Below are 8413 nucleotides of genomic sequence, written 5' to 3'. Positions count from 1 at the left end.
GGAGGAAGAGTATTTCTCTCTAAGGGAAGCACAGGAGGAGGACACCTATTCATAAACATTTGGGCACCAATCAGATCGATCGTGTGCCCCGCCCCTTTCTTGCTTCTTGGAACCCAGGGGTGGACTAAACGCACTGAGATAGTAGAAACCAGAAGAATGCAGAAGGGGCCTGCAGGAATGACTGGCTCAGCCATTAAAAATTATCCACATCCTATACATCTCTGACTTCCTGGAGACTCTTACAATATTCAAAAGAAAACCAAGATCTGTAAATAGATAGGGCCAGGGGTCTGGTAACCTTTTTCCCCCTTGCTGCTCTTCCAAAACTAGTCCGCCCCACCTTGAGCCAGGAGGTACAGGTAGGACTTCAGTCAAAGGAATCACAGACCCCTTGCATGGACCCTGTAAAAGTTATACAAGATGTAAGAGGTCTGGCTTCAGGGAGCTCCTTCTTTGGTGCTACTGGTTCCACGTGCTCCGCTGACTACTAATAAATTCTTCTTCCTCTATTAAGTTGTCTGGGGGACTATTATCCTCCGTTTGGGTGGCGGTTTTCTGCAACAGGACAAGGTCCCCGCTCTCAGCGAAGGGAGAGAGAAAATAACAAGGGTACGAACGTCATTGAAGAGTGATAAGAACTCGGAAAGAAAAGAACGCGGGGCTGGGGGAGGGGATTGGCTAGTCTGTGTGGGCAGAGGTCTTTGGGAAGCAGGACGTGTCTGGGGACCTGCGGCCAGCTGGGTGTGTGAGTGCGGTGCAGGGGTCTGCAGAAGGTCGCTCTCGATCGCACTTAGTGCTCGCGACGTCCCTCAGAGTGCGCCCGCAGCCACTTCGCAGAGGAGAAACGCGAGACCCGCGGCGAAGCGGGGCGGAAAGGCTCAGAATCGGGTTCGAGATCGCCCCCGGTACTACCCACCAGCGCCGGGACTCCGAGGGGCGGGACCTCCTTGAGGGCGGGGCCGGCGCTCGGGGCGGAACGCAAGCGCTGTCTTCGCCTTCCTCCAGGGGCGGGGCCTCCGGCCTCCCCACGGCCGTTGCTTTCGGGCGGAACCCTCGCGCGACGAGGGCCGGCGCGCGCGCGGGGGAAGGCATTGCGGCGGCGCGGTGGCGCGGCAGCCGGCCGGAGTCGCGGGTGAGGGCGGTGCGGCGTCCGCTCCGGCTCCCTCTTGGGTGCGCGCGCAGCCCCTCCCCGCAAACCGCCCCGCCCGGTCCCGCCCAGCGCGAGCGGCGAGCGACCGCCCCAGACCCGGAGACCTGAACCATTGAACAGGAGCAGGCGGCGGGGCGCGAGCTCCGACTGGCGTTTAAGCGGCGCTGCAGGTAAGAGGCGGGTCTCGGAGGCCTGGGGGCCCCGGGTTGAGAGCCCATCAGGACCCCGAGACCCTCAGGGTCCACCCCGGTTCCTTTAGACCCATGACACTCTCGGGATCCCCGGCTGACCTCGGTTCCCAGCAGCCCTGCTCTCCATTCCCTCGGAAACTCCAGCTACCGAGACCCTCTGGAGTTCACCCCGGCCCCCTGTGGGGTCCCCGGCCACTGCTAGACCCCGCCACTCTCAGGACTCGTCGAACCCCGAAACCCTTTAAGATTTCCCCGAAACTCCGAGGTCCCCAGACAGCCTCCCACCGCTTCAGGGTCCCGAGACCCCTTAGGACCCTCGGTTCCTGAAACACCCTACGGATACACTCAGGATCCTGGGACCGTCCCACATTTTCCCATCCCCGCCCCCGCTCCCAGGCTTTCTCAACGTCCCTCTGGGCCACACAGGCCCTCGGTGCATCTGTCCTTAGCCCTGCGGGTCCTTGGACCTCCTCCACACCCTCGGCGCTCCCTTGCCCCTCTTCACTTTCTGTCCCTCTCCATCTCCTGCCCCAAGGTTCAGCCCCTGTTTGGCTCCTTCTCTACGCTGGTCTCAGGGCGGGTTTCTCAAACCTGTGGTCCATGGACCCTTGAGGCGTCTGTGAAAGGACTCCCAGGCTTTGTGAATTCTTGATGATAATATAAAAGAAGAAGAGGCATGTAGTCACCCGATGACCCTTTGTAACCAAGCTGGGGATGTGATCTCAGCGCCCACATTTGCATTTGTGTTTACTGTTGCATTGAGGCCAGAGCTGGGACAGTGTTTAACTTTTAATGTTCTTGAGTGAGACTCATATGGCCTGCGGAGGAGTCTAGAGTCAGATGTGAATTGGTAGAGGGAGGTGAAACTAAGTAGGTGAGGGACTTAGGGCAAGTAAGGATCCCTACAGGTTGTCTCCTGGTCTTAAGTTTTCCACTCCTGGAACTAACGTTTTTTGGAATACCTGATAGTTCTCAGGAATTGGCTCTGAAGCTAGAGACAGCTTGGTCCCTGTTCTCAGAACCTCTTTGGAGGGGAGTGAGTAAGCAAGTAGGTATTTTTTATAGGGTGATAATAACAGTGGTGTGACTTTGAACTTAGCTGGGGTGGGGGTCAGATTCTCAGTAAGGGATATTAAAGGAGGGCTTCTCAGAGGGGAGGAAGTGACAGGTGACAGGTGAGCTGAATCTTTTTTTTTTAAGATTTTTTAAAATTTATTCATTATAGAGAGGGGAGAGAGAGAGAGAGAGAGAGAGGGAGGGAGGGAGAAGGGGGGGAGGAGCAGGAAGCATCAACTCCCATATGTGCCTTGACCAGGCAAGCCTAGGGTTTTGAACCGGCAACCTCAGCGTTTCCAGGTTGACACTTTATCCACTGCACCACCACAGGTCAGGCGGTGAGCTGATTCTTGAAGGTTGAAATTGAAGAGAAGTTGGCCAAGGTCATTCTAGGCAGAGGGGTCGGGGTAGGGGGACAATGTAAAAAGGCATAGAGTCGTGCTACGAACTCCACCAGATTTTGGAAACCAAGATGTATGGCTGGAGCATTGATTCATCCTAGGGGTGGCTGGAGAGGTATTGCCTCCTGTAAGGAAAAAGGTTCACAGGATGGTATTACTGGGATTCTTAAATGGGGAGGACCCAGCTTTGTTCCTAAAGCCCACTATGCCCTTGGCCTTTTCCTGGATTACTGCTGGGTAATTGCCCTGAGTCAGTGACATCTAGCTAAGAGCTGAAGGAGGAGAGGAGCTGGGCAGTGGAGGGAGTGAGCAGCGAGTTTGAGGAGTGGAGACCAGAATGGGAGGAACTGGGGAGTGGCAGGGTACAGGTTTGAGATGGGGAGTAGCAGGAAAGGGGCGGGCAAGGGGAGTCAAGACCCAGAGCATGAACCCTTCTGAAGGTCTTCGGAAGATTTAGCAGGTTAAGGGAGGTTGTTGAAGGGTTTAGGAGGGGAATGAAGATGGGTTTTGGTGTTTTGAGCAATCACTGTCTGGGGTGCAGATTTGTTGGCAGAAGCAAGACCATGTGAGAGATGGCAGTGATCTGGACAGGGTGGTATCAGTGGGGACCTTGGCTTCCTCAAGTATGGCTAAACTTCTTAAAGTCTAGAACCAAAAGACATGTGTTGCAGTTCCTTCCTGTCTGAGATGACAGTGTTCTGCCTGGGGATTGACACTGGGAACTTTTCCTGGCACAGGGCAGATGGTCCCCTAGGGCTTCCTCGGGTGACTATATGTGTGTCATAGTGAGCCCAACAGCCACACAGGTGATGCACATGTACCACAATAGGGCAGGATGGGAGAGGCCAGTGCTCAGAAATGGAACAAGTCCGGCTGGGGGTCCTGAAGGAGGTGGAAAGCCTTTGAAAGAGAGACACGTTCAGACGTGTCTTGTCTGAACTGTCACTCTGGAGATAGTGTGGGACTAGAAGGGCTGAAGTGGGAAGGCTCTCAGCAGTGGCCGAGGGTATGGATTGGAGAGAGACATAGGAAGAAAAATCTGCAGGATTTTGGTTGAAGTCTGGATCGGGTGAGGGAGAGGAGACTAGACAGTGCTCACCATAGAACTTTCTGTGACGGTCAAAGTTCTGTGCCTGATGTCCAGCACAATCGCCACATGTGGCTGTCGGCATGTAAAATATGACTAGTGTGACTGAGGAACTGAATTTTTAAATGTGTTTGATCACGTACAAAGGGTTTAGTGGGAAGCAAATGTTCTAGGCTTTGTTATTTTAAATGTCATCCCTTTTTATGTTGCCAGTCACCCTACCTATGAAGTGTAAGATACTATCCCTTTTGTACTATAAAGGAAATAGAGGCTCTGAAGTTGTAACTTACGCCCCTATTAGGTAGTACAATGAGTACCTGGTTGTTTAACTTCTAAGGCTGAGTTCTTTCAGTGAGATTCCACTTCCTTCCCCCAAGGAGCCAGAGGTGTCTCCTTGCCAGGAGCATGAAGTCCTCTTGAGTGGTGGCATTGTTCCCCTCTGAAGCCGTGTGATAAACCATCAGCAACCAAACAGAAAGCTGTTCTGAGCTGGGTGTTTTGCCAGGCTTCTTTCTGGCCTCTCACATCTTCCTACTGGCTGTTGTTCTCCAGGGTTTTGGGAAATGAAAGGGATAAGACAGCAGATCAAAATGCAAATCAGCCAAGCTGTGTTGTTTGTTATTTGTAAAGATTAAGTGCAACCAGACTTGTTAATGATTTGGTGGTAAAGGAGGTAGAAATTAGGGTCTTGGGTGAAGTTTTAGTCACAGTGGACCAGGTAATGCCCAGGATGGTGGCAGGATGATGGAACATGAGCCAGGAGTGAGTTTACAGCTTGCCCCTCACTCCTGAGGGACCCTGACCAAGTCACTACCTCTCAGAGTCTCAATGTTCACTTCTATAAAATTAGTGTATTTAGCACTACATAACCTTTACGACCCCTCTTCTATAGGATTCTATAATTTTAAGTTGAATTGGAGGTTTACTTTCTAGAGCACCTCTTGTTCTTGTTGGGATAAGTACTGGTGGTTCAGTATGCTTTTGGCCTCTGTATTGGTGAGTTTTACCATGACCCATTATTGGTTTATTGTTACTGAATTATGCAATGTATGACAGCTGATGGACAGACTGTAAATCAGTTAATGATTTAGTACTTGGCAGGGTTCCTAGTAAAATGTCAGGTATATTTGCTTGCCATTCTGAGCTGTACGAATGATAGGAGAAAACGTGGAAAACTACATTTACTCTGGTGGTTGGCCTCTTAGAAGGGCTGAGTGTCAGCCTGGCCAGGTCAGTGGTGGAATAACAGTAGCCACTTCCTAGAGTTATTGTGAGGATTGAATGAGATAGTGCACGTGAAGTACTCAGTACTTTTCCTTGAATCTATTAAAGGCACAAAGAGGGCCAGTAATTAATGTTGTTTTTTGAACTAAACTGTAACCTTTAAATTTTTTATTTGAGGTGGGTTTTGTTATTTTCTTGGTTTGAGCATTTATGCTCAAGCCACTGTTTGGAGGCACTGTTTTCAAGAAGCAAATGACCAGCCTGACCAGGCGGTGGCGCAGTGGATAGAGCGTCGGACTGGGATGCCCTAGGACCCAGGTTCGAGACCCCGAGGTCGCCAGCTTGAGCGCGGGCTCATATGGTTTGAGCAAAGCTCACCAGCTTGGACGCAAGGTCGCTGGCTCGAGCAAGGGGTCACTCAGTCTGCTGAAGGCCCGCGGTCAAGGCACATATGAGAAAGCAATCAATGAACAACTAAGGTGTCGCAACGAAAAACTGATGATTAATGCTTCTCGTCTCTCTCTGTTCCTGTCTGTCTGTCCCTATCTATCCCTTTCTCTGACTCTCTCTGTCCCTGTAAAAAAAAAAAAAAAAGACCACATTTTGATTAACTACAAAGTAAGCATTTTTTTCCTATCATAATTCATTTTGACTGAATATAAGTGATTGGTTAAGTATCATGTGTTCAGACTAAGGTTTTACATTTTCTGCAAATTGAAGAAAACAATTCATTCCAAAAACCTCTTGTTAGTAATGGCTGGGGTTAAGCTATACCAGAACTGTGGTTACATTAATACGTCATTCTGGTGACTCCTTTGGAAAAGTTAAATTGGAAGCTGGCTGTTGCTGAGGGAGATAAGCTGGCTGCTGAAGGTGGTTTATATAACAGGTAAACATTTTACAATTGATTAAATGCCTGTCAGCCGTTCAACTCGCAAAAGTCAGCCCAACAATCCAGTCAGTGATGTGGGTGGTGGTAAGACAGGCCAGAAAGCCTGGATGAGTGGAATGTAGAAACTGAGACAGTTAAACAACCAAGCAGTTTATAGCCATCTAGGAAATTGCAAAATCTCATCTTCCGTAAGGAAGGACACTTAAAGAATAAATGGTTTACTCCTCCTCCCCAGCCAGGGGGTAAAGAGCTTAAATCACCCTATGCAGGGAGCTAGACAGCAGAAGATGCAATCAGTGCCATTTGTGCCAGCCACACCCAAGGAGGGGTGAAGTCAGGGGACTAAATCTCCATATGGTGCATACAGCTGATAAATATTCTATTGGCCTCCTCTAAACCCCCAGCCTTTAAACCCTTCAAGACTAGGAACCCTGCACCCTCTCCCTTCTGGAAGCATGACCATACCTTTCCCCTCTTCTTCCCTGACAGGTGTGCATCTCTTAAACTCTAAGCGTCCCCATAAGACTTGCAGCCAGTGGAGCAAAGGCTCTGAATCCGTCTCCAAGGCCCCCTTTTCTCTGACTTCCCAGTGAACCAAAGCAGCCCCACCTGGTGTCTCTCCTGTTCTTTACTTTTTTTTAGGGCGGGGAGCCGGGGGAGAAGGAGAGATGAGAAGCATCAACTCCTAGTTGCATCACTTTAGTTGTTCATTGATTGTTTCTCATATGTGCCTTGACTGGGGGGCTCCAGCTGAGCCAGTGACCCCTTGTGTTCAAGCCAGGGACCTTTGGGCTCAAGCCAGTGACATGGGATCATGCCTATGATCCCATGCTCAAGCTGGCAACCTAGTTCTCAAGCCAGATTAGCCCACACTGAAACCGGCGACCTCGGGATTTTGGACCTGGGTCCTCAGCGTCCCAGGTTGACGCTCAATCCACTGCACCACCACGGGTCAGTCTCCTGTTGCTTCTTCTGTCCTAAGCCCATCCTTTTTTCACTGTCTCCAGCTTTAATACACTACTCTCAAAACCACCTGGACTTGTGCTGTGAAATCTTTCCTGCATGATGTCAAGAACCCACACACTACCAGATGGCCAGAGGCAGACCCAGGAAAGGCCAGGTCCCCTTTTTGGTAACAGTGGAATTATCATTTGACAGATTTGAAAATGAGGTTCAGAGCCATCTCCCAGCTGGGGAAGTGGTGGTGTTTCCTGACTCCAGAGCCTGTGTTTTCTCCACCCTGGGGCTGCTTTGGGTGGAGGTATTGCTGTCTCTTGCAGTTCTGGAAGCTTAGGCTTTGTCTGTTTCCAGCTCAGGTGAACCTAGTCATGCTAATCAAACCTGCCGGAAACCTTAAGCGTTTAGAAGTGTGCTTGTCAGATGCACTTGAAAAGTACTCTTGTTGCCCAGTAATTTTTGCTTCTGTGGCCACCTCCCAAGTCTACACGGACACCAGAGTGCCATGAAAAGGGCAGTTTGTGGGAATGCAGCCAGAATAATGGGAGGGATGATGTTAAGAATCTGCATGTGTCCGTGTGAGGAGGTGCTGGGAAGTGCCTGCCCCACTCTGGCTCCCAGGCTTACTCATGAGTTAATGGGTTTTGGCTTCCTTTCAGGGTGAGTTAATAGGTTTTGGCTTCCTTTCAGGACGTTCCAGTCTTTAGGAACCACACTGTTACATGGATTACACTTAAAATAGTTTTTCCAAGTCAGGTGTCTCCTGTGAGTAGCACATTTATACACTTTTCCTTGTATGGATTACTTTTGTAACAGTAGTAGAGTGGTGTCCCGCCTTTGCAGGAACACAGAGACCAATGTCTGACTTTCCCCACAAATTCTGGGAGAATCTTTTTCCATCATTCTATGAATTGACAGGGGAGTTAAAAGCCAACCTTTGGAAACTTTGCTATTTGGACAGCCCCTCCCTACTCTGGAAGAAGCTGGATTTGGAATGTGTCTTTTGTGTGCCCCTCCTCCTTGTGGTCAGGTGGGTCCTTCTCCCTGCTCTCAGATGCTCAGAGCCCATGTGATAATTTATTAGAGAAAGAAATGAAGAGGTTTTCCTGAGGATATTTTTGAGTATCCCACAGAATTGAAACTTCATGGTTTAAGCTTGTAAAGTCAAAGTATAGTTTGTAATAGAAACTAATTATTTTTAGGTTTTTATTATGCTAATTTAGTAATTACTTTTTTTGACATTTTCTCCCTCTCAGAACTTCATGAATTCTTTCATTCATTGATCCATTTTTTTTCTCTTGACACTTTTGCCTTCTTCCTTTCCCATCCTAATCTTCATGGCTGTGTAGATGGTAGTGGTGGTGAGTGTTTCAAACACCCACCATTCCGTAGCTGAGAGCTTTGGCCTGGGTCAGCAGGTCTCTGTCTGGTCTTGCTGGGGTTGCTCATGCTGCT

General features: G+C 49.7%; 1 protein-coding gene across 7 annotated transcripts in view; it reads left to right on the top strand.

Moving 5' to 3' along the window:
• Positions 1-1010: 1010 nt before the first annotated feature.
• FAM118A (family with sequence similarity 118 member A) overlaps positions 1011-8413 on the top strand; it is a 33613-nt gene continuing 26210 nt past the window's right edge. For all 7 annotated transcript variants that reach the window (XM_066255546.1, XM_066255535.1, XM_066255543.1 and 4 more), the window contains exon 1: positions 1011-1320. The gene's annotated coding sequence lies outside the window, so the exon portion shown is untranslated. The remainder of the gene's footprint in view (positions 1321-8413) is intronic.

The sequence above is a fragment of the Saccopteryx bilineata genome, chromosome 1 (genome assembly GCF_036850765.1).
Source record: "Saccopteryx bilineata isolate mSacBil1 chromosome 1, mSacBil1_pri_phased_curated, whole genome shotgun sequence".
Taxonomy (NCBI): domain Eukaryota; kingdom Metazoa; phylum Chordata; class Mammalia; order Chiroptera; family Emballonuridae; genus Saccopteryx; species Saccopteryx bilineata.
The sequence above is the reverse complement of the archived record's forward strand: the minus strand, read 5'-3'. Positions and strand labels throughout refer to the sequence as shown.